The sequence below is a fragment of the Ictidomys tridecemlineatus genome, chromosome 15, assembly GCF_052094955.1.
Source record: "Ictidomys tridecemlineatus isolate mIctTri1 chromosome 15, mIctTri1.hap1, whole genome shotgun sequence".
Classification (NCBI taxonomy): Eukaryota; Metazoa; Chordata; class Mammalia; order Rodentia; family Sciuridae; genus Ictidomys; species Ictidomys tridecemlineatus.
In genome coordinates, this window is record NC_135491.1 from 7,965,506 (window position 1) to 7,993,288 (window position 27,783).

Genomic DNA, 27,783 nt, shown 5'->3' on the forward strand with positions numbered 1-27,783 from the left:
CAGTCTATACTCAAAGGACTTGAAATGCACATAAAATAGTGACAAGCCACATCAATGTTCAAGCTCACCATGACAGAGTCCCTGGATTTTCTACCAAACCAAACATAATCTAAACACAATAAGTGTATTATAGTTATGATTTTTCATGAGCAATTTGTAAATCCCACCATCCATTTGTGAATACAAAGGCATTGGTAAGAGTTATCCCACAGCCCACCAACAAGGCTGTTCACACTGTTATCAGTGCAGCAGAGCTGGGCAACTGGACATCTCAGGCATCATTTCCAGCAAGGCCTTAACTTGGTTCTCAAGTCTTTAGATCCAGAAGTTCTAATGGGAAGAACTAACTGGTGAAAACACATGATCATGAAGGTTAGCCACAGAAAAGACGTTGGAAAACATTCTCCTCTACTCTCTGGCAGGTGTGAACATCAGACATTACTTATGAGGATCACAGAGCAGGTCACGGACACTAGACTCATGGGCAGCAACAGTCATTCTTCTTCACAGCTCCACAGCTGCCCTGTTTGGGCCTCAATGCACTCTCCACATCAAGTCCCAAATTCCTCACACCAAATCTCTCAGGAAGGTCTGGTCTGTTAACTCAACCAATTTTGGTTGGTCATGTGTCCATTTTCAGGGAGTGTCTTATCTGATTGGAGGTAGATTGTTAAAGCCAAGTCCCCCCGTCCTAGAGTATGCAGTGCTGATGAGGAGAAAGATAATGACCCCACATTCACAGAAATGAATGTCAGTGTTGGTCAGATCAAATGTAGAGTATTGAGTCAGGCCAAGACACCCACTGTGGATTAATACATTACTGTGAGGGGAGACATGGAGATGTCAGAGTCGCCATTTTAAATAGTGATATGAAGGGCCATTCAGAGCCGGTGACAGGGCTTTCCTAAGACATGAGGAATGGAGAGAGAGAGAGAGAGAAGGATCTGCCATCTTTCAGGAACACTTGTGGCAGACAGAGCCAACATGTAAGTGATCTGTAATGGAGACAATTTCAGGCTGTGTGAGGAATGGCAGGAAGGCCACCTGGGTTGCATGAGGTGGCTTCTCCTCAGCTCTGGAGGTAATTTGAGAGGTAGGCCCACTCAAAAGTTCAAATACATGGAGTTTCAGGAATTCCTGTGTGTTATATGTTCAGATGTTCAACCCTCAAAGTCAATAAGCACTGATCCAGAGGTTGGGGTTCAGGCCTGGATGCGAGCTACTATATGACTGAGGCAGGTGGATTGCATTTTAGAGGTCACTCTGGGAAGTTTGTAAGACTGCATCTCAAAATACAGAATACTCAGTGCTTGGGATGTAATGCAGGGGTAGAGCTCTTACCTACCTCACATAATGCCCCAAGTCAGTCCCCATGAACATCACAGAAAAATCAACACACACCCATCATGTTGAATACCTACATTCATTCTATGCTGTCCATCTATGAAACATGGGTATCAAAAATTCCTTGTGACAGAAAAAATGGGGGCATTTAGATAAGGTGCCCAGTAGCACAGAAGGATCTCCAGGATTGGCACTTTGGTTTACCTGGTGATTGTATTCACATGTCTCCACTGGATTGACAGCTGGACTGCACCACGTTCTAAATGCAAACTGGGAACAACAGCTTCACTTTTGTTTGAGATAAAAACTGACCCACTGCTCCCTCCATCTCTGGGAGAATCAATGGCAGTTTTCACTGAGCTCTGATTCATTGTTTCCTATGGAAGACAGGAACCAAGTGCAGCTCTGCCACTTGGTGGGGTGATGACCTTCAGTAAGATTCTGTTTCTTTTTTACATTACTATGTTATTGGTGCATGAAGTACAAAGGAAGAGATGGGTTTGTGGTGGTACACACATGCACACAGCATAATCAGGTCTGTTTCACTGCTGGACACCCTCTCCCCCTTCCCCTTCCCTCCTTCATTCCTCCCCTGGTTCATTTTTAAGACTCCACTGTCTCATCTATTTCCTTTCCAGCTTCTGCATATGAGATAAAATGTACAAACATTGACCTTCTTATCCTACTTATCTCACATAACAAGATGTTCTCCATTTGAATTCATTTCCCTGGAAATGACATAATTTTGTAATTCCTTATGGCTGAATAAATCTTCCTGGTGTATATATACCACATTTTGTATCCACTCATCATTTGACAGGTTGTTTACCTCAATTTGGTTATTGTGAGTGTCACTGGCATAACCAGGGGGTGCATGTACTGCTCTTTACTCGGCTGACTGGAATTCTTTTGAGTAAATACCAAGCTGTGACAGAGCTAGGGCATGTGGTGGGTCCATTCCTAACTTTGAAGTATCTCTATTCCTAGCTCCATAGTGATTGTCCTGATTTACAATTCCCTCAACAATGCAAAGGTGCTCCTTTCTCCAGGAGCCTCACTGAATTTATTATTAGTCTTCATTCTTGACATTCTAATTAGAGTCAGATGAAATCTATTTGCAGTTTTGATTTACATTTCTCTGATTGCTAAGGATATTGAACATTGTTTGATACATTTGTTGAGCATCTGTAATTTTACTTTGGGAAGATGTCTGTTTAGTTCATTTGCCCACTTATTGCCTGGTGCATTCGCGTTTTTGGAGATTAGTTTCTCTGAGTTCTTTCTACATTCTGTCAGAAGGGCAGCTGAAGAATATTTTCTCCCATTCTTTAGCATCTTTCTTCACATACTTGCTTCCATTGTTGTGCAGAACTCTTTTAATTTGATGTCTTTCCATTTGCTAATTTCTTTGTTTTATTTCCTAAATTTTAGGAATCTTATGGAGGAAGCCTGTGACTCTATGTTGGTGACTTGACCCTCTGATTTTCATAGCAGTTATAAAGTTTCTGGTCTTACTCTAGGTCTTTGGCCCACTCTCTGTGAATTTTCTATTAAGATGAAGTACAGGCATCTACTTCATCATGTTCCTGTGGAAACTCCTGGGTGACATGTTTGGAGATTCCCAACAGAGGGACAAGACAGGAAGGACAGATTGTAGCCATACAGTCAGAGCCTTCTGTGTCATCAGGGATAACTGCAGACAGTACACAGCAGGCACTCAAGGGCACTGGGGATAACTGTGGCCAGCACAGCACTGACTCAGGGGTCACCCAGCATTCTCCATTTATAGAACAGGAACTTGGTTAACAGCAGGAACAAGGGTACTGAAGCACAGAGATCACAGTAGGCCAGTGGGTGCTGGACTGTGCTGTGCCTCAGTCATAGCATTAGTCCAGGACAGGGCATGGACTGAAGTTCAGTACTGAGCATGGGCTTGGGTGACACTGTGGGGTCCAGCAGAGAGCATGACTGGGTCACACCTGGTGATAATTGTAGGCAGAGGGTGCTTCAGAGAAAATATATGGAAGTGTCACTACAATCCCGACAAAGGGACTCACTCCAGTAAAGTAACCATTTTACCAAAGAAACTGAAAGGACACTTCTGAGAAGAGCAAATATAAATGGACAACACATATATAAAAAATGTTCAACATCCCTAACAATCACAGAAATGGAAACCAAAATGACATTGAGATTTCATCTCACTCTGCTCAGAAAGGCAATTATCATCAACATAAATAATAAATGCTGGGGAGGATGTGGGGGAAAGGCACACTCACACATTTTGGGTGGAACTGCAACTTAGTACAACTGCTCAGAAAAGAACTCTGGAGATTCCTCCAAAGACCCGGAATGGAACCCCATGTGTCCCAGGAATCCCACTCCTTGGCATTTATCCATCTCTAAATTCAGAATACTGTAGTGATGCAGCTACAGCAACGTATACACCAGCATAACTCACAAGAACACAGTTTTGGTACTAGCTCAGGTACCCATCAACAGGAGAATGGATTAAGGAAATGTGTGTATACACACAGAGGAGTATTACTAAGTCATAACAAAAGATGAAATTATGGCATTTCCAGGAAATAGATGGAACTGGAGAACGTAATGCTGAGTGAAATAAGACAACTCAGAAAGTGAAGGGTGAGAAGTTTTTGCTCATTGGAGAACCAAGACCAAAATAAAGGTGAGAAGTGTATGTGTGGCAGGTGGTATGGTATCATAAAGATAGAGGGAATATCAGTGGAGAAGAAGAAAAGTATGAGAGGGTAGGAGGGACAGTAAAGGTGAGAAAATGGAGATTGGAATGGACAAAATCATGCAGTGTGCATTATAAACACAGCACAGTGGGCTCCACCTTAATGCATCTCTATAAACATAAGTACATAAATACTAGTGGATAGAGGAGGGAAAAGTGGAGGAGGAACATCACAGCCCCTGGGGATGGAAGTGGAGCAAATGACATCCCATGTGTGTGAGAAACTAATGTGACTCTAGTTTTGAGAAACCAACCTGTACCTCAGCAAAGTCTGTCTAAGGAAGGGGGCATGACCCTTATCCTTGGAAAAACCCACAGAGCCTTTCTAGGCACATACCCACCCTGATGAGTTGTTTGTCTGTAAATAACAAGAGAGGTCTGCAGAGCCAGGTGCCCCTGACTCAGTTAGGCTAAATGAGGACCCATAGCAACCCCTGGGAACCTCCAGTCAGCATGAGACAGGGAAAATTCCTGGGATGCCAGGTGACCCCCCAGTAGTTTATGGTGGTTGTAACATGTTGGGAAACCATGTAGTTTAGCACGTACACCCCTCATGGCTTAAACCAATCAGTTCAAAGGGATCCCCCTCTGGTACTAACCAATAACCCCTACCCAACTTGTTCCCACCAGTGAATGTGCTAATCCATGTTAAGAGTTGTTGAGTTTCCCATGGTATTGAATGATATGTTGTGTGATGTTGTGATGCATAGAATATCTCCCTAAAACCTATAAAATCTCACTGAAAAAAGGACAGGGGCTCACTCCATGGGACTGCTGTGTTGGAAACAGTTGTGACTCCAGGCTCGAGCTTGCAATAAAGACTCTTGTGGGATTGCATCAAATTCAGCTCCTGGAGTTCTATTGGGGTCTCATGAATCTGGCATTACACGTGTATGATTGTGTCAAAATGAAGCCAACTATTACATGTCACCACAGTGCACCACTAAACCATAAAAAAGGTCACCATTTTACTCTGTTGCCTGGGTGGTGTCCACACTCCTTCATTAAATTTATGGGATTGGTGGATGATGTAACTGGTGACACATAGTAAGTGTTCACAGTGCTTTAGACACATGTCACCACTCCATAACTACTGAGCACTCACAGGGTCACGTGATTGCCATAACTCTCTAGAATTTCTTGGTAATACTAGTAAAGAAACAAAACTCAGGAAAGAGTTTCCCCTTTTATAAAAGTAGCTCTTTGGTCTTGATGTGCACAGTGTTCTGTCTGTCCAGAGCACATGTGCCCCTGCAACTTTGCCTGATCCAGTTCCTCTTTGCCCTCAGCCAGACGAATATTCATGCCCTGACTGCTGGTCATTCTCCCCAGGATGCACAGAGCAGTCTGTGGCAACATAGATCTAGATTCAGTGTCCACAGCTCCTAATTCAACACACAAGTGCTCAGTCTATTGATTCTCCCAGGAATCAGCAATAAAAGTGGAAAGTGTTTTTTTTTCTGATCATCAACATCTACATGGTTGCCTTCAATGAAGGGTTTACATCATTGATCATCTGTTTTTCCTTGTAGCTGACAGAAGACCATGGGAACTGACAAAAATGTAGGTGCATCTTTCAGCATTTCTGGAATCATTAGGTCACTATCTATGGGCCCCTTGGATGGGCGTGTTGCTTGACTATGAGAAGCTTTTGGTCCATGAGTCCCCTGGGCACCGAGAGTTCTTGAACAAGGATGAAACAGAGCTTTGATGGATCTTTGATGTGATAGATATGAAGATTCCCTCATCTGAGTCCCTAAATCCTGACAGCATGCAACCAACTCCCACATATAATAAGAAGGAAAGGGAGAAGAGGACCCTTGAGTCCACTGACAGTCCACCCCTCTGTCTGTTGACTATGAAGCAGGTTCTTGTCTGAGTCAAGGGTCTTCCATCCACAGATCCATAAAGTCCTTCCAGGCTATTATTTTTACACTATATCTATTGATTTCATGTAAGATTTCTATTTTGAAAACTCTTCAATATACAAAGAAACAGGCTCCATGGATTCCTCAGCGGGGTTATTTTGCAGCACTTGCTGTGGGGTCCTGTCCATGAACTCATGTTCAGATCCTGATCCTCTCATTCCCTGAATGAGTCCAAAATTGCTTAATGCAGAGAAATTTTGATCACCAGTCACAATTTTGTTTAATCACCCAGTTAATTTGACTACAAGAATAGTTAATGATTCCTTTGACTTTACTTCAAAGTCCAGTCTTTCAGTACCTCCCCTAACATCCAATGGTGGCTACAGCAGGAATCCTTATACCTCCCACAGAGAGCTCATCACCATGACAGATGGCTACTTGTGGTTTGAAGGGATACATTTCCCTGTGTTTGGATACAGCCATGAAGTTTTGAAAGAAGCATGTGCTCAGTTTGTGATAAAGGATGAAGACACAGTATTGGTGACCTACCCCAAATCAGGTAAGGAAACAGGACAGGGACCATCATAGGAAAGGTGATGGCTGCGTTCCTCGCTTACTCAGCAGATGGATGGCCTGCCCTCTTTATGCCAGTGAGCCCTGCTTTGGGGAAGAAGGGGCAGTGCCTTAGGCCACTTGCATCCAGACTAGGACAGAGTGACTAAGTGCTCAGGAGGGGTCATTTGAGTTATTTGCGTGTGTTATAGGAGTGAATTGTAAGCAGATTTGGGCATTTGTGTGGCGGCACAGGAGAAGGGGGTGGAAGAGGGTGACCTGTGAAGACCTACTGGTGCAATATCAGCTGAACAGGAATGAAAAGTCGGAATGGAGGTCATGTGGTGGAGAGGGATACTGTAAGGCAGGATGGTCAGGTGGCAGTGGCTGGGAATAAGAAAGAGCAGGAAAAATTTAAGGGATTGAAAGGACATGTGTCATGCATCTACATGAGAGGGGCATGGGGCAGGAGTACTGCAAATTGAGCGAGGATTGGGGCCAATGACATTTGAAGGGAAACGAGGTTGGAACGTTAAGGGAAGTTGGGACATATTAGAAGTATCTTAGCCAAGAGCCAAGGGTTGGAAGCATCCAAAAATCCACTGGTAATTTAATGTGAAAACAAAATGTGGCGAGTTGATACAATGGAGTATGATTCAACATTAACCAGGATGACAGGCTGACTCCTTCTACTATATAGGTCAATACTGGGACTAATGCCAGTGATGGCGAAAAAGAACAAATACTATAGGAATCCATGGGGCAAAGTGTAGTCAAGTTCACAGAAACAGAGAGCCCCATGGTGGTTTCCAGGGCCTGAAAGATGGAATTAGTAACAAAATGTTGTTAAGGAACAGAGAGTTTCAGTTTTTCAAGACAAAAAGCTTCTGGACATTGTCTGAAACAGCAGGAACATGCTGAACACTGCTCAGCACTACTCCATGACATGCTTAAAATGGGCAGATGGTAAAGTGCATGTTTTGTATTTTATCATAAGTTTTGCTCACAAGCCAGGATGAAGTGAGAGACCATAACTTTTCTTTCCTTATCTAGGAACCCACTAGTTGATTGGTATTCTCTGCCTGATTTACTCCAATGGAGATACCAAGTGGATTCTATCTGTGCTCTCCTTGGATCGCTCACCCTGGATAGAGACAGATGGGGGTTACAAACTGTTAAACGAGAGAGAGGGCCCGTGGCTCATGTCCTCTCACCTCCCCTTCCATCTCATCCCCAAGTCTTTATTCACTTCCAAGGCCAAGGTCAGTGCCTAATGTTCAGCTCATGCTTTTCCCTTCCATATGCCTAGGTAACCATGCAGATCTTGCTGAGGTGTGTGCTCACTGGGTAGATTGGGTGAGACTGCAATTTCCAGATATTATTTAGGTTCATTTTGCCACAACCAGACACCACTGGAGTGCAAGGATGTGGATCATTCAGCAGATTAGCCTCAGCTGAATTCAGGTGTAACAGGACTGGCTAAAGACATAATCTTAGAAAACCACATTCCATGTGTAACCAGAATTATAACTGCATCCACACTTGAGTGTCCCAATTTACAGCTTTTAAAGATGTCTGCCAGATGGTGGCGGCATTATTGGCGGTGGCAGAGGCAGCGTGTCTGGAAGAAGAGGACATGAGAGAGTCTTTGGAACAGACAGGAGAGTTCAGCAAGGAATCTATGTCATTTGTTGCTGGGGATCTCCAAGTCATTCGCTGGGTTTTGTTGAGCCAGATCCAGGTGCCATCCGGAAATGTAAGACAATATTTACCAAATAAAATACATTCTTCAGGATCTGAGGATCCCAAGCAGGCCCAACACCTGAGAACCAGGAAATGATGGGGTTTGCTCAATTTCTTCAGTTGTCCTTAAATTTTGAACTTCATGCCTTATATTCCAGAATAGAAGATATTTCAGGTGTGCATCACCATATGCACCATGTCTTTTGAACTGTTAACATTCAGGGATGTAGCCATTGATTTTACTGAAGAGGAGTGGGAATGTGTTCAGCCTGCTCAAAAAACATATATAGAGATGTGATGTTAGAGAACTATAGAAACATGGCCTTCCTGGCCATGACTCCTAATCATACCCAAGAATATTCACCAGAAAAGGGCATAACACATATATTTCATGATGTGATAAGTGGAAAATATTGAAGTTGTAATCTTGATTATTTACAACAAAAAATATGGAAAACATCAAGTGAGAATGAATACCAGTAGTCATATAAAAATCAGGCCTTGTTCCAAACCAGAGAATTTATACTGGAGAGAAGCCCTATAAATATAAACAATTTGGCAAAGCTTTTAGTAAATCAAAAGGTTTTATGTACCACATAAGAATGCACAATGTAGAGAATCCCTACCAATGGGCCGAATGTGATAAAATTTTTAAAGAAAAATCAATCTTTATTAAGCAAAGAGGAATTAACACTGAAGAGAAGTCCTCCAAATGTGAAGAATATGATAAAGTTTTTAGTCAAAAATTAAACCTTATTTACCAAAGAAGAATTCACTTTGGAGAAGGCTCTACAAATGTAGAGAATGTGGCAAAGCTTTTAGTAAAAAAAAATTTCTTATTCACCACAGCAGAACTCACATTGGAGAGAAGCCCTACAAATGTAAAAAACATGGCAAAGCTTTTAGTAAAAAAAGGACTTTATTCACTACAGCAGAACTCACACTAAGAGAAGTCCTACAAATATAAAGAATGTGGCATAGCTTTCAATCTAACATCACGTCTTATTCGCCACAGAAGAATTCACACTGGAGAGAAGCCTTAAAAAGTAAGGAATGTAGCAAAGCTTTTAGCAAAAAAAAAAAAAAAAAAAAAAAACAGGCCTTATTCACCACAGCAGAACTCACACTGGAGAATAGCCCTACAAATGTGAATAATGTGGCAAACTTTTAATAAAAAATAAAACTTTATTCACCACAGCAGAAGACACCCTGGTGAATGTGAAATGTAAATAAAGTGATAATACTTTTAAAGAAAAAGTAAACCTCATTAACAACAGAATTTATACAGAAAAGAACCCCTACAAATGAAAACAATGTAGCAAAGCTTTTAAGAAAAAATCAATTCTTTTTCACCACTAGGCTATTTTTTTCTGGAAAGAAGACATATAAATGTAGAGAATGTAGAAACATTTTGAATTATATATCATACATTACTAGACATCAGAGAAAACTACACACTGGAGAGATGCTTTACTAATGAGACCAATGTACCATTCCTCTAAGAAAGTGTCAACATTTAATCCTCACCACAATAACCATAGCAGAGAGAAAGTTTTGAAATTAAAATTGACAATATGACAATGCCTCCAAATTTATTCACCAATTCTCAGTAACTGTGGATACATACTGGTTATAGAGAATATAAATGGGGAAAAATCATAGCCACATATTTCTTAAACACTACTGATTTTTGGAGAATTCATTGTGCCCAGAAAACCTAAAAAGTTAAATAATATTTCCAAAACTTATTCAAATTTTATATTCATTGAAATCTGAAAACTCATACCAGTAGTATACATTGAACAGATTTTGTCCAAAATGTATGCCTTATATAGCAATGAAACATTTATAATAAACACCTTGACAAAGGTGAGAGTATAGTAAAATCATTATTTATACATTATCTATACCTCTATGTGTATGAGGATCAGTAAAAGACACAACTCATTTAAATATAGAAAATAAATAGTTGTCTTTAACTTTTGATTAAATTTATTAAGCATTATCATGTTATTTGGTAGAAATATCAGTCATAAATATCATACATGCATAGTGCAGAAACCTCTTCTTTGAAAGCATATAATTTTTTTTCTAAATCAAATATTACTATTTTCACTATTGAATACTGGAGAAAAAAATATAAGGATTCTATTTTTTGATGTTTAACACTGAATTGCAATATTTTAAACTTTATTTTTTTGTATTGCAATTTTAATTTAGGGATTATTAAACACTGAGCCACATTCCTAAGCCATCTCTCTGCTTTTTCAAATTTTGAGACTTGTCTTGCTTAGTTGCTTGAAACCATACTAATTTGCTGACACTGAATTTATACTTCTTAAACTACTCAGCTTCCCAATTTGCTTGGATTACAAGCATGGACCATCAAGCTCAGGTTACAGTGTATTTTTTAACCTATATTTACCTATGTATGCAGTATGTCTTTATATGTTAACACACATTTATTGCAACCTGTTGTTAAATGACAGACATCACAGTGTTCTAGTTGACTAAATGTTTTATGCAACAGTAAAACATACTACTGAGTAAAAAAAAATATGTCTGCCAATAGTTACTCAATCACAGCCTCCTGCCAGGTACGAGGAAGCACCCAAGTCCATGTTGCCCGTGTGTGGGGAGCAGACCTGCATACATTGATGAATGCTCACATCCAGGGGATTGCTAGGAGTTGTGGCAGGCTAGGTAATGATGTCACCCCTCTGCATGTCACTGTGCTTTGTGATCAGCAGCCTCTCCAGCCTCCCCATGGCTGATGGGTTATCTGTACAGATTATGGATATCCAAGATATAACAAATTAAGAATTGTAACACTGTCTACCGTTATAGGTAAATTAAAATTGAAAGAACGAACAAAGCTTGAAAGAATGAAGAAGGCTCATCATCATAGAAATGCCCATTTAGTGAGGAACAGCTCTGCATATGTGTAGAGCCGGGGGTGGATTGACAGTTATGACAGTTTAATGGTTTAATTGTTTGACAGTTGGCATGGGGTGCTTTCTGATTGGTGGTTAAGGATCATGTGAGTCAGCAGGGCTACTCTAATTGGTGAGTACGGAGCATGAGAGTTATCTGGTCTCACTATTGGACTGGCTTTTCTCAGGTGATGGGGAAGTTAGTCTTTGGAACCAGGGCAACCCCAACATTCCCCCCGCCCCCACTCTTTGTTATTAAATGAGAGTGGGCACTATCTCATTCTGGCTGCTTTCTGCTGAGCCAGGGTATCCTGGGTGAATCAGAGAGGAGAGAAGTAAGGAGCCCCCACAGGAGGACAGAGAGGACCAGTATAACTTCAGGAACCAGATGATCTCAGTCCATTCAGCATAGGTCTTGAGTGGAGGTAGCCAGGAGTTGGTAATTCCTGAGGAGAGGCTGGTTAAAAGCTTGATTAGAAATTTTACCCACCTGAGTCTGAATGAACTTTATGATAAAGGACAGGAACAGACACAGGGAGTTTTTATAGCCCATATCTAATGGGGTCTCTGGGTCTGCAAGCTGCCTCATTGGCACAAGGGGGGGGGTTAAGTGTTCAGCTTTGAATGGAGGGTTGTGTGTTCAGCCTTGAGCAGGGGCTTGGGCATTTGGGCTTGAAACAAACTGGTGATAAAGAACCAGACAGACAGCTTGAGAAGCCAGGTCATCCTTTAGCTATCTTTGTTTGGCATGCCTTACAGATAACTTATTCAGCCTGTCCTGAACCTAACACCCCCCAATTCCACTCTTCATTCCTAGTCCAATCTAGCTCCCTCCACTCGCTATTAAGGCTGCTCTTATTGACCATCAAACTGTCTCCTACCTGGGTGTCTCTGAAACCAGCTTGCTTCTCTCTTTACCTTTCTTGAAATATCATTGCTCCCAGCTTTCCCTAGTACAGGAACAGGCACAGGGAGTTTCTATAGCCCATATCTAATGGGGTCTCTGGGTCTGCAAGCTGCCTCATTGACACAAGGGGGGGGGGTTAAGTGTTCAGACTTGAGCAGGGGCTTGGGTGTTTGGGCTTGAAGCAAACAGGTGATAAAGAACCAGACAGAGCATTTGAGAAGCCAGGTCATCCTGCAGCTAACTTTGTTTGGCATGCCCTGCAGACAACTTATTCAGCCTGTCCTGCACCTAACACTTCCAAGTCCACTCTTCATTCCTAGTTCAATCTAGCTCCCTCCCCTCTCTATTATGGCTGCTCTTATTGACCATCAAACTCTCTCCTACCTGGGTGTCTCTGAAACCAGCTTGCTTCTCTCTTGAAATATCACTGTTCCCAGCTTTCCCTAGTCACACAAAGAAAGCATGGGCTTTGTAAAGAAAGCAGCTTCTCCCATGCTCTGAATGAAGGCGGCCAAGGGAGGATGGTGGCCCATTTTTACCAGATTTCCCTTTGAGAGCAGTCAGATCTCTCCAGGTTTTATGTGTAACACCTCAACTTTAAATACTGATACTTGAAATTCTTATGAAACTGGGAGGGCAAACAAAACAGACATGTTCCTCCTTAATCCCAGAAGGCAATGGGTCTTATGATAAGTTGGATATTAGAGAGCTTGTGTTTAAAGGCTATTGAGGGGTGCTTTCCTCCCCACAGGTGGGCAAAGAGATTTGCTGGACAATAATCAACATATTGCAAGAGGGTGGATTCGGGGCACTGGGGGTGAAAAAATCCCTGAGAAAGGACAGTCTAGGTTAATTGTTGAGACTGGTGGTGGGATCTGTCCAGGTAAAGGCAGAAAGATCTTGTGATTCAGAGGCAAGGGGAATGGAGAAGAAAGCATGCTTTAAATCTATGACCAAGAAGTGGGTGGCAGTGTGGGGGATCTGAGACAGCAGGGTGTATGGGTTGGGATCCAAAAGATGTATGGACCTAACAGAGATGTTTATGAGTCATAGGTCCTGAACTAAGCACTAGTATGGGAGTATTGTAAGGGGGAATGGGCAGGACTTAGGGTACCCCGATCTAAGTAAGTCCTGAATAATAGGTTGTAGGCCCAGAAGGGCTTTTGTGGACAGAGGGTATTGAGCCTTATTGGGGAAGATTTTGGAATCTTTGAGATGAATGTTAACTGGTGGGCAGGAAACAGTGGAGGGGAGTGTGGGTATCCCATATAATCGGGTCAACCAGGTTCGTAGATAAGGTGTCTTTTTAGTATGGTGTTTCATGTCTTCTGCCGAAAGGGCCAGAAAAGATGAACAGGATGATTCTGGGACCTGACTCATGCCAGGAGCCCAGATGTTGATTGTTGTATTAAATTTAGAGAGAATATCTTGGCCGAGCAAAGGAACTGGATATTGTGCATAATTAGGAATGTCTGAGAGAATGGGAAGTTGTCTATGGAACAGAGTAATAGGGGAGTCTTTCTTGGATAGATGGTCTTTCCTCCTACCCTGACAATAGGAGAGGTGGATGGCACTTTTTGCCCCCAGAATTCTGTCAGGACTGAGAATGTAGCCCTGGTGTCAAGGAGAAAGTCAACCTTGCATCCATCCACCTGAATCCACACCCTGGGTTCCTGTGTACTGATCATTACAGCTGGGCACAAGGACCCAAAGCTCCATTAATCTTTGATTTCCGTCCCCAGAAGGTCCGAGGGTTCCCTGGCCATAGGCCTCCTATTGGATCTAGGACAGTCAGAGCCCCAATGACCTTGTTGTTGATATTTAGGGCATGGGGTACACGGAGTGCATGGTGTGAGTTATGCCCTGGCCCAATGTCCCTCCTTGCCACACTTGAAACAAGTGCCCAGGGGTTTTTGACTCAGGGTGATGGGTGGCGACCTGAGGAAGCACCCTGCAGGGCCTGGGCGAGCATCTGAAATTTATTGTGTTGGGTCTTGTGCTTGCAGCACTCAATTTAAAGGCAACCTCCAAGATTTCAATCTGGGGGAGTGGCAAGGCCTTGTTCGAGTTTGTTGGGGTAACTCTGCGAGAAGAAAAATGTCATAAGGACATGATGGCCATCTGGAGTTTAGGGATATAGGTTAATATACTGCTGAAGGGCTTTCATAAGTCAATGCAGAAATTCTGATGGGGTCTCCTCTCGCTTTTGAATAATATCTTGTACTTTTTAGAAATTGACAGCCTTACATGTCGCTTTTTTGAGCCCAGCAATAATACATGTGGAGAATTGGTCCCTACTCTATGTGCCAGCTTGGGTATTATAATACCAGTCGGGAGTCTGATCTGGGGCAGCAAGTGGCTGTTGAGAGCCACAACCAAGTGAAGATGGCTCCTGGTTGAGAAGCAACACCAGCAAGCCATTAAGAGGATGATAATTAAGCTGTGTATAATTATTAAGATAATGACTGATTGCTATAACTGGATAATGCTAAATTGAAACAAGGTGTGTATTCAGTTGTGTATATAAACCTCTGCTGTCTGGCAATAAGGTGGCTCCTTCTACCTCGGGCGCCCGCATCTTTTGATTTCCCGTTGGTTCTCATGGAGCTTCCGTGGAGTTCTGGAGAGTTCCCATGGGGTTCGGGTAATAAAGTAGTTCCTTTTTGAACCTACAAATGGCTCATGAGCTCCCAGTTATTTGTGCCCAGTCAGATTGTGGCATTTGGTGTCTCCTAGAGGGGAATGCCAGAGGGTAAGTGATAAGGTAAACTGCTCACCCCTGAGGGCAGGGTGAGAGGATGGGTGACCATTTTAAGAGACAGTGTATTCTTCTTTTGATTTGTTACATTTCTCTTTCAAGCTGCCTGCCCTAGAATAAATAGGATGCTAGAAAAGTTGTTCTGCCCTGAGGAAGAGATAGAGATAGACCACGGATACTCATGTCAAGAAAATAGAAAAACTGATACAATTAATTTTTGTTCTGTTTTTGTTCCGTTTTGTTTTGGTTTTGTTTTCTGTTTTCTTGTTGGTTGTGTTATGTTTATAGCAGAAATATGGGATCAGAAATTAGTAAAAAACAGTGATTCCAACATGGCGGCTGGTGCGGAGAGATCAAGTCTCTGACCTCTTCAGCTGTGCAGGCATAGGGAGTCGTAAACAGCCTAATTCTGTTTGCTCAGGATCACTAGGCAATGCTGAGCTGACGTGGATCTGGGACGAGCAGTCTGGGCCTCTCAGAACACACACTGAACCTGGATCGGCTGAATTCAAGCTCCCGTTCGCCTGCTTCCTGCAGACAAACAGCTGTGACTCAGCACTAATCCATCTGGCTGAAACAACTGGTCAGCCCTTCTGATCCTACGGAGGTAAATGCCAACCGAGCCTTCATAGGTAGTGGCCACAGGTTTGAAACGGGGCTTGGGAGAGACAGTAAGGACCCACCCGTTGCATTGGTCACCCGGCAAAGGGAAACGAACTGTCGCCATTTGCAAGAGATACCACCATGGCAGACAACTGACGTCATCAGACTGCGGCGGCGGAGGAGATTTCTTCATTGAAACCTGCGGCTACAGGTGTGTAATTCGCTAGCCTTCCCTCTCCACACATCAGGGAAACCTTAAGGGCCAATCTCAGCTCTCCTGTAAGGGCCCCTCCCAGCTCTCCCGTGAGCACGGTAGCCAGACGGAGGGAATTAGAGGTGGCGCGGGACCCGTGGCGCGGGACTACCGCTCCCACCAGTGCTGACAGCTGAGGTCTCTTGCACCAGCTACCGGGGGTGTGGCTACCGGAGGGGCAGTAAAATTCGCTGAGGATTCTCAGCCCCAAGCTCTACAAACTTAGGGTCTGAGGGATTGGCAAACTGGAAGAGTGGGCCCAGTCATTCATGACAACAGGGCTCCCGGGAGCAGCAGACCTGGCGTGTACCCAGTATTGTGGTGAGCGGCACCCGTGAGAGGGGCTTGGCTAGAGGAAAAGTGGGGAAGTGACTAGACACAAGAGGATGCCCTAGGCACCCAGGATTGGAGACTCGCCCAGTCTGGGAGGAGGAGCTGCTGCACAGTGATTGGTTTCCGCTTATTGATAGGAGAAACTTGGCCTGGTGGTCACAGCGCCACCTACTGGAAGAGAAGTTAATCAAACTCTAAGACTGCATTTATTAGTTTTTTTTTTTTCTTTTTTTTTTAATTTTGATTTCGGGTTTTCTTTCATTTTCATTTTTCTTTCTTGTTTTTTTAATTTTATTTTTACAATTTTTTTTCTTCCAATTTTAATTTTAATTTTTTTTATTATTTAAAAAATTTTTTTTCTTTTTTATTTCCTATTTTTTTCTTCTTTTGTCTTTTCATTTCTTTTCAATTATCTTACCCCCCCTTCCTTGAATTCTACCTGCTTACTCTCATTCTCTTTAGTGACTTTTTCCCTTCCCTTCTAATATCTTTCCTCCCAAGCATCAAATAAATTTATAGGAGTAAACAGTAACTCAGCAGTCAAACAGAACAAGAAGTAACATGAGCAGCTTCAAAAAGCAAGGAAGAAAAGGAGTACAAACAATGCAGGACAGCCTAAATATTCAGGAGGACCTAGAGTCATCAGAAAAATGGTCATATAAAGAACTCAAGGAACACCTTAGACAGATGGAATGGAACCTTAAAGAGGATACGAGACAGCAAATTCAAGCAGCGAAAAAACACATTGAGAATGTATTACACAAACAGATAAAAGAAGAAGTTAAGCACCTTTATCAGGAGATAGAGATTATAAAAAAGAATCAAACCATAATCTTAGAAATGAAGGAAACTATAAACCAAATTAAAAACTCAATTGAGAGTATCACTAACAGAATGGAGCAAGTAGAAGCCAGAACGTCAGATAATGAAGACAAAATATTTCATCTTGAAAAGAGTCTAGCCAACTCAGAAAGGCTGGTAAAAAATCATGAGAAAAACATCCAAGAGTTATGGGATAACATAAAAAAACCAAACATACGAGTCATCGGGATAGAAGAAGGTACAGAGATTCAAACCAAGGGAATGAGTAACCTGCTGAATGAAATAATTACAGAAAACTTTCCAGAAATAAAAAAGGAAACAGATATACAAATTGAAGATGCATACAGGACACCGAGCACACAAAATCACAGTAGACCAACGCCAAGACACATTGTTATGAAGATATCCAATATACAGAACAAAGAGAAAATATTAAAAGCTACAAGAGAAAGGAGACAGATTACATTCAGGGGTAAACCAATAAGGTTAACAATGGATTTTTCATCACAGACACTGAAAGCAAGAAGGTCATGGAACAATGTATTTCAAACACTGAAAGACAATGGATGTCAACCAAGAATTCTGTATCCAGCAAAATTAAGCTTCAGGTATGACAACGAAATAAAAATCTTTCATGATAAACAAAAGTTAAAAGAATTTGCAGCCAGAAAACCAGCATTGCAAAGCATTTTGAGCAAAACACTACACGAGGAAGAAATGAAAAACAATAACCAAAACCATCAGAGGGAAGTGCCTCGGTAAAGACAGAGGGCGAGGGGAAAAATAATCATGGAGAAACAAACTAATTTTTTTTAAAAAAAGGATAAATAATCAAACATGGATGGAAGTACAAACCATATATCAATAGTAACTCTGAATGTTAATGGCTTAAACTCTCCAATAAAGCGACATAGGCTGATATCATGGATTAAAAAAACAAATCCAACAATATGCTGCATCCAGGAGACACATCTGATTGGAAAAGACATACACAGGCTGAAGGTGAAAGGATGGGAAAAAATATACCACGCACACGGTCCTCGTAAGCAAGCAGGGGTGGCCATCCTCATATCGAATAAAATTGACTTCAAGACTAAGTTAATCAAAAGGGATAAAGAAGGACATTATATACTGTTGAAAGGAACCATTCACCAACAAGACATAACAATTATTAATATTTATGCACCAAATAATGGCGCTGCGACATTCATAAAACAAATTCTCCTCAAGTTCAAGAATCAAATAGACCACAACACAATAATTATGGGTGACTTCAACACACCTCTCTCACCATTGGACAGATCCTCCAAACAAAAGTTGAATAAAGAAACTATAGAACTCAATACCACAATCAATAACCTAGACTTAACTGACATATATAGAATATATCAACCATCATCAAATGGATATACTTTTTTTCTCAGCAGCACATGGATCCTTCTCAAAAATAGACCATATATTATGCCACAGGGCAACCCTCAGTAAATATAAAGGGGTGGAGATAATACCATGCATTTTATCTGATCATAATGGAATAAAACTGGAAATCAATGATAAAAGAAGGAAGGAAAAATCCTACATCACATGGAAAATGAACAATATGTTACTGAATGATCAATGGGTTACAGAAGACATAAAGGAGGAAATCAAAAAATTCTTAGAGATAAATGAAAATACAGACACAACATATCGGAATCTATGGGACACAATGAAAGCAGTTTTAAGAGGAAAATTCATCGCCTGGTGGTCATTCCTCAAAAAAAGAAAAAACCAACAAATAAATGAGCTCACACTTCATCTCAAAACCCTAGAAAAGGAAGAGCAAAACAACAGCAAATGTAGCAGAAGGCAAGAAATAATTAAAATCAGAGCGGAAATTAATGAAATTGAAACAAAAGAAACTATTGAAAAAATTAACAAAACTAAAAGTTGGTTCTTTGAAAAAATAAATAAGATCGACAGACCTTTAGCCATGCTAACAAAGAGAAGAAGAGAGAGAACTCAAATTACTAACATACGGGATGAAAAAGGCAATATCACAACAGATGCTACAGAAATACAGAAGACAATTAGAAATTATTTTGAAAACCTATATTCCAATAAAATAGAAGATAGTGAAGACATCGATAAATTTCTTAAGTCATATGATTTGCCCAGACTGAGTCAGGAGGATACACACAATTTGAACAGACCAATATCAATGGATGAAATTGAAGAAGCCATCAAAAGACTACCAACCAAGAAAAGCCCAGGACTGGATGGGTATACAGTGGAGTTTTACAAAACCTTTAAAGAAGAATTAATACCAATACTTTTCAAGTTATTTCAGGAAATAGAAAAAGAGGGAGCTCTTCCAAATTCATTCTATGAGGCCAACATCACCCTGATTCTGAAACCAGACAAAGACACCTCAAAGAAAGAAAACTACAGACCAATATCTCTAATGAACCTGGATGCAAAAATCCTCAATAAAATTCTGGCGAATCGAATACAAAAACACATCAAAAAAATTGTGCACCATGATCAAGTAGGATTCATCCCTGGTATGCAAGGCTGGTTCAATGTACGGAAATCAATAAATGTTATTCACCACATCAATAGACTTAAGATAAGAACCATATGATCATCTCAATAGATGCAGAGAAAGCATTCGACAAAGTACAGCATCCCTTTATGTTCAAAACACTTGAAAAACTAGGGATAACAGGAACGTACCTTGACATTGTAAAAGCTATCTATGCTAAGCCTCAGGCTAGCATCATTCTGAATGGACAAAAGTTGAAGGCATTCCCTCTAAAATCTGGAACAAGACAGGGATGCCCTCTATCACCACTTCTATTCAATATAGTTCTCGAAACACTGGCCAGAGCAATTAGACAGACGAAAGAAATTAAAGGCATAAAAATAGGAAAAGAAGAACTTAAATTATCACTATTTGCAGATGACATGATTCTATACTTAGAAGACCCAAAAGGGTCTACAAAGAAACTACTAGAACTAATAAATGAATTCAGCAAAGTGGCAGGATCTAAAATCAACATGCATAAATCAAAGGCATTTCTGTATATCAGCGACAAAACTTCTGAAACGGAAATGAGGAAAAACACTCCATTCACAATATCCTCCAAAAAAATAAAATACTTGGGAATCAACCTAACAAAAGAGGTGAAAGATTTATACAATGAAAACTACAGAACCCTAAAAAGAGAAGTAGAAGAAGATCTTACAAGATGGAAAAATATACCCTGTTCATGGATAGGCAGAACTAACATCATTAAAATGGCAATATTACCAAAAGTTCTCTATAGGTTTAATGCAATGCCAATCAAAATCCCAATGGCATTTCTTGTAGAAATAGATAAAGCAATCATGAAATTCATATGGAAAAATAAAAGACCCAGAATAGCAAAAGCAATTTTAAGTAGGAAGTGTGAATCAGGCGGTATAGCAATACCAGATTTCAAACTATATTACAGAGCAATAGTGACAAAAACAGCATGGTACTGGTACCAAAACAGGCGAATGGACCAATGGTATAGAATAGAGGACACAGAGACTAATCCACAAAGTTACAACTATCTTATATTTGATAAAGGGGCTAAAAGCATGCAATGGAGGAAGGATAGCATCTTCAACAAATGGTGTTGGGAAAACTGGAAATCCATATGCAAAAAAATGAAACTGAATCCCTTCCTCTCGCCATGCACAAAAGTTAACTCTAAATGGATCAAGGAGCTTGATATCAAATCAGAGACTCTGCGTCTGATAGAAGAAAAAGTTGGCTCCGATGTACATATTGTGGGATCGGGCTCCAAATTCCTTAATAGGACACCCATAGCACAAGAGTTAATAACAAGAATCAACAAATGGGACTTACTCAAACTAAAAAGTTTTTTTCTCAGCAAGAGAAACAATAAGAGAGGTAAATAGGGAGCCTACATCCTGGGAACAAATTTTTACTCCTCACACTTCAGATAGAGCCCTAATATCCAGAGTATGCAAAGAACTCAAAAAATTAGACAATAAGATAACAAATAACCCAATCAACAAGTGGGCCAAGGATCTGAACAGACACTTCTCAGAGGAGGACATACAATCAATCAACAAGTACATGAAAAAATGCTCACCATCTCTAGCAGTCAGAGAAATGCAAATCAAAACCACCCTAAGATACCATCTCACTCCAGTAAGATTGGCAGCCACTATGAAGTCAAACAACAAGTGCTGGCGAGGATGTGGAGAAAAGGGTACTCTTGTACATTGCTGGTGGGACTGCAAATTGGTGCGGCCAATTTGGAAAGCAGTTTGGAGATTCCTGGGAAAGCTGGGAATGGAACCACCATTTGACCCTGCTATTGCCCTTCTGGGGCTATTCCCTGAAGACCTTAAAAGAGCATGCTACAGGGATGCTGCCACATCGATGTTCATAGCAGCACAATTCACAATAGCTAGACTGTGGAATCAACCCAGATGCCCTTCAATAGATGAATGGATAAAAAAAATGTGGCATCTATACACAATGGAGTACTATGCAGCAATAAAAAATGACAAAATCATAGAATTTGCAGGGAAATGGATGGCACTAGAGCAGATTATGCTTAGTGAAGCTAGTCAATCCCTAAAAAACAAATACCAAATGTCTTCTTTGATATAATGAGAGCAACTATGAACAGAGCAAGGAGGAAGAGCAGGAAGAAAAGACTAACATTAAACAGAGTCATGAGATGGGAGGGAAAGGAAGAGTAAAGGGAAATTGCATGGAAATGAAGGGAGACCTCATTGCTATACAAAATTACATATAAGAGGTTGTGAGGGGAATGGGAAAATAAACAAGGAGAGTAATGAATTACAGTAGATGGGGTAGAGAGAGAAGATGGGAGGGGAGGGGAGGGGGGATAATAGGGGATAGGAAAGGTAGCAGAATACAATAATTACTAATTGGGCAATATGTAAAATTGTGGATGTGTAACCGACGTGATTCTGCAATCTGCATTTGGGGTAAAATTGGGAGTTCATAACCCACTTCAATCTAATGTATGAAATATGATATGTCAAGAGCTTTGTAATGTTGTGAACAACCAATAAAAAAATAAAAAATTAAAAAAAAAAGAAATTAGTAAAAAACAAACTGAAAGAGTTTTAAGTAAATTTCTAGAGGAAAGAGGTACCCAGGTAAAACCAAGAACAGTTAGGGCATATGTTGATAGAATACAAAAATGTAGCTCATGGTTTTTTAAGGAGGGGTTGTTAAATATATCACAATGGAACCATCATGGTGAAGATTTTAAAAAGATAGAAAAGAAAAGCCCAGGAACTCTGCCAGTTGGCACATTACCATTATGGACGTTGGTACGATCTTGTTTGCTTAGTCTAGGAGAAGACATCTTAAAAGAGGAAGTCTCTTGAGTTACTCAGACAGGGGAAGAAAGTTTAGAGAAGGAAGGGCTATCAGGGGAGAAGTTACAATGGGAGGTTGCTATAACACATTTTTATCACCGGGGGGCGTGGGTGTGCAACCAACAGCTCCACCTATGTATACGGAGACAACATATGCTTAGTGGCCCTCAACCCCTGTAGTTGATAGATGGGATCCTGAGACACGACCTCAAAGATTAACATGCCCTATATTTGAGGAGGGAGGAGGGCAGCGAATTCACCATGCTTTAGATTTCAAAATAGTGAAGAAGTTGAAAGAGGTTATAACAACCTACGGTCCTCAAGCACCCTTCACTGTAAGTATGGTTGAATCCAATACCAACTTGAACATGACACCAGCAGATTGGGCTAGTATGTGCAAAGCTGTGCTAAATGGAGGACAATATCTGTTATGGAAGGTTGTCAATCAGGAATTTTGGAAGGAGACGGCTAGGCGAAATGCAGCAGCCAGTTATCATCAGAGAAATCTAGACTTATTGTTAGGAGAGGGACCTTATGAGGGTCAGCTGCAACAAATTAGATATGATCCTGCCATATACTCATAAGTTGCTTCAGTTGTGGTTAGGGCATGGAAAACTTTACAGGGGCATGGAGATTTACAAGGTCAATTATCTAAGGTAATAAAAGGAGCTAATGAACCTTACACTGAATTTGTAGATAGGCTTATACAAATAGCTACCAGAATCTTTGCAGATGTAGAGCAAGCGATGCCATTAATAAAACAACTAGCCTACAAACAAGCAAACAGATGGTGCAGGGAGGCCATTAGACCATGGAAACATGGAGATTTAAACACATATTAAATTATGCAGAGTCATTAATGAAGAAGGGAAAGTCTTGGCAGCTGCAGTACAACAGGCTTTAGGTGCCAGGCCAAAAACATGATACAATTGTGAACAAACAGGACATTTTAAAAGGAGTTGCCCCATAGGAGGAGGGTTTAACAAAACTAGGTATCAAAGGGGTAGAATACTGGGTATTTGCTCACGATGCCATATAGGGAGACGTTGAGCTAATGAATGCAATTCTCAAACCACTACAGAGGGTACTCCATTATCAAAAAATGGACAAGGATCAGGTGTTTACCCATGATATCATGGAGAAAAACATTGGTCTCCATTGCCAAAAAACGTACAGGGGGGCCCAATGCTCTGGGGCCACCAACCACAAATATACGGGTCATTGGAGGAATCCAGCAACGCCATCAGGGGAGTGCCCAGGACACATTACCCATTAGATCCCTCATTAGACAAACGAGAAGGAGTGAAGGGTTGGACATCTGTGCCTCCCCCAAAGCAGTACTAACTCCAGAGATGGGAGTTCAAATCATTCCCACAAGGGTAAAAGGACCTCTTCCCCAAGGAACAGTAGGCTATTATTAGGATGCAGTTCTTCTACTCTAAAAGGACTTATGATAAGTCCTGGGGTAATTGATCTCGATTATGAAGGTGAAATAAAAATTATAGCCAGTTCTCCAAGGGCTATATCAGTAATTTCACCAGGAGATAGAATAGCACAGTTATTAATAATACCCAGCCTACATGATAAATTTTCTAGTTGTACTGTAGAAAGAGGTTCCAGGGGATTAGGCTCCACAGGTATAGATTGGGCTATGCTTTCTTTAAATTTAGATTCTCGCCCCATGCTAAAACTAAATATTCAAGGAGATGAATTTAATGGGTTACTGGATACAGGTGCATACCTTAGCATCATCTCTCATCAAGAATGGCCAAAACACTGGCCATTACAACAAGCCACTCAAACACTTTGAGGCCTAGGAGTGGCAACTAATCCCCATAGAAGTGCGATGGTATTAGATTGGAAGGATCCTGAAGGATGTGAAGGAACTATACAGCCATATGTATTGGATCATCTTCCTATAAATTTATGGGGACAAGATATCCTAGATCAATTAGGTTTGACATTAACAAATAACATCAATTCAAATGCACCCACTATTATGGCTAGACAAGGTTTTAGGAAAGGAAAAGGATTAGGAGAAAAAGGACAAAGTATAGTGGCACTAATACAAATAGATCAAGAAATAGATAGACATGGATTGGGTTTTCAGGAGGGGTCACTGAGACAATAAAAATTACTTGGAAATCAGAAAGACAGTATGGGTTTCTCAGTGGTCCCTGACTAAAGAAAAGATACAAGCAGCCCATGACCTGGTCAAACAACAATTAGCGGAGGGACATATACAACCTTCTGTATCTCCCTATAATACTCCCATTTTTGTCATCAAAAAGAAGTCTGGTAAATGGAGATTACTGCAAGATTTAAGAGCCATTAATAATGAGATGGTTATTATGGGACCTGCTCAATCAGGCATTCCTCAATTGTCTGCTTTGCCAAAAACTTGGTATGTTTTAGTTATAGATATTAAAGATTGTTTTTTTTTTAATTCCAATTCATCCTGAGGATAGTTCACGTTTTGCATTTACTATCCCTGCACTGAATCATGAAGGTCCTGATCAGAGATATGAATGGAAAGTACTCCCTGAAGGGATGGCTCACAGCCCAACTGTGTGTCATATTTATGTTAACAAAGCAATCCAGCCACTTAGAAATCAAAATCCTGAACTACAAATATTTCAGTATATGGATGATGTATTATTAGCACAGAAAGATAAAAACAAGTTGCTAGAATGTTATGCCACACTTACAAACTTATTAAAAAGTTATAATCTAGAGATAGCAACAGATAAAGTACAATTAAATTTTCCAATTAATTATTTAGGAGTTCTATTATCCTCGACCATGGTCCCTCCACCAAAAATTCAAATATGAGTAGATCAACTCAAATCACTTAACGACTTTCAAAAGTTAAGAGGAGACATTAATTGGATAAGGCCTTATCTAGGCATACCAGCAGAAGAGTTTGGACCTTTATTTGATATCCTAAAAGGTCCATCAGACCCAAATTCACCTGGCATGTTAACACCTGAAGCACGAAAGACATTAAAAATCATGGAATTTGGATTTTTTATGGGCTCCCTTCATGCCGGAGAAAAAACTAAAGATATTATAGCTCATTGCTTACAAAATTTTGCCACTGTGGGCATTCCAAACAGTTAAAAACAGATAATGCCCCTGGTTATTCTTCTACCTCTTTTAAAAAATTTTGTTCATCATTTGGCATTACTCATATAACATACAATGTTGAATCCCATACAATCCACAGGGACAAGGTGTAGTTGAAAGAGCTCATCAAATTATTAAAATGTACTTATTAAAGCAAAAAGAGGGAATTAGGAAGAGGTATATATCCCCCAAAGATAAACTTAAAATAACCCTTTTTACTCTAAACTTTTAAAATTTGGATTCATCAGGGCTTAGTGCTGTGGAAAGGCACATGTGTCCAAAAAATGTACATAAGCCCAAGGTACTTTGGAAGGATATTCTAACAGGACAATGGATAAGTGCTGACCCAGTGATTGTCTGGAGTCAGAGGTCTATTTGTGTGTTTCCACAGGGAGAACAGCAGCCTGTTTGGATTCCAGGGAGATTAACTAATGTGATTTCTACAGACCAAAAAGAAGATGAGTTGGCTCAAATCCATAACAGCTGATATCCTTACATCTGCAACAGTGGTTCTCCCACACCTGGAGGCTAATGAATAATGAACAAAATGTAAAAAAGCAAAATGGGGCTTGCTTGTGGGAATACCTTCAGACCCATTATGCATGTTACAGGAAGAAGGATGGAATATCCAAAGAAGAGTCAAACCTAGGTGGTAACCAGGATGCCTTTTTTCAATATCTATTTTATTATTGCCTTTTCCCACATCATGAAGTTCTATTTTATTTTTTGAGCTCATACAGACCTAGGTTAATGTTTTTCTGATCAGTTGTATTTTTTGACTCTGGAGTTTTTAAACATTACAATGGAGATTTCACCTGTGAAAAGCTACAAGACCTTTACTATTGTCTTATGTGTTGTATGTTATGTGTGCACACGTGTGTTTTGTGTTGTATGTCTGTATGTGTGTATGTTTATATATCATATATGAGGAGAGCTCATGATAAAATGGATCCAAATATTTTTATTATTTACGTGATTTAAATGGTTTAATTTAAATTGGGTAAACAGCTGTTGAGGATTGTTTTAAAATGTGTACAAAAAAGGAGGTTAACAGATCTATTTGTTTACTTTGACCTTTCCTTTTCATTATATCTAATTCTATTCATGATACTAAATTGTTTAGAAAATTGCTTTCCTTTAATGCCTGCTGGAATGTTACATAATTTTTTTTAGCCATCATTGCCAGAATTCCTATCTTCATCCCAGTGCTGTTGAAGACAAAGAAAAAACCAAACTACAGCTTCTGCGATAGCTATCACAACAGAGTGTATAAACTGATGCAACAATGAATAATGTAACTCAACAAGTGATGCTCAATCAAGGAATTGATTTACTTTGGGAGGAAATGAACATATTAACAGATTGCTCTGCTTTGAACTGCTTGCAGAACTTGCCTGGACTATGTATCACTTGTATGCATTGTGAACTATCTGTTGGTGCAGCAAATTATGATAGTGCTGGAGTATCTTTGCTGATGGTGTCATTGATTGTACAATTTTTCCAAAAGAGCTGTCAAGTGGCTTGGTGTTGTGGCATTTCTATGTCCTCCTCCCTTCTGCTTGTGATGGTCATTCAGCTAAAATTTGGGGGCCTACAGAGGTGAGGCAAAGAACCTCACCCCCCACTGGTGCAAAGGCCAAATTTGGGGGCCAACAGAAGTGGGGCAAAGAACCTCACCCCCCCCCACTGGCACAAAGGCCAAATTTTGGGGCTAATAGATGTGAGGCAAAGAACCTGACCCCCCCACTGGTGCAAAGGCCTATCCACAAGTACGCTATATGCTGGACCGGTAGTCAATGACGGGTAAGATCCAATTGCAATGGTACCAACCTAAGACAGGAGGCTGATGCCTTGGGGTCAGCTCATCTGATGTCCGGTAAGAACCATATGTAGTATTGGACAACCTAAGACAGGCACTATCCGTAAGCCACATGCTTGGTGTTTAATTAAACAGAAGAGGGGAGATGCTTAGAGCCACAGCCTGAGTCAGAATGACGCATGGTATTTTGCCAGAAGGGAGTGGTTGAGAGGTGACACTAGTGAGCCATTGAGATGATGATGGTTATGTTAAGCTGTGTATTCAGTTGTATATAGACCCCTGCTGTCTGCCTCAGGCACCTGCTACTTTGGAGTTCTGGAGGGGATTCCTGGGGAGTTGGTTGGTGAAGTTCTGGTGAAGGGAGTTCTGGTTGGTGTGGTGTCCCTCCAAGGCCTGCATGGGTGGTGTTGGGGGGGGAGTTCAGAAATAAAGTTTGTTCCTGCTTGAGTGGCTCATGATTTGTGCCCAGCCAGACTGTGGGAAAACCCCATTGCCTTCCATGTGGGGTTTACTTCATTGATCAGCTGGTTTTCATTGTAGCTGACAGAAGCCCATGAGAACTGA

At 40.8% G+C, this 27,783-nt stretch overlaps 1 long non-coding RNA gene across 1 annotated transcript; it reads left to right on the forward strand.

Moving 5' to 3' along the window:
* Positions 1-15,462: 15,462 nt before the first annotated feature.
* On the forward strand, positions 15,463-27,666 carry LOC144370730 (uncharacterized). The gene is made up of 2 exons (XR_013430661.1): positions 15,463-15,680; positions 25,792-27,666. It is a non-coding gene; the product is annotated as an uncharacterized LOC144370730 (long non-coding RNA).
* The last annotated feature ends 117 nt before the right edge of the window (positions 27,667-27,783 follow it).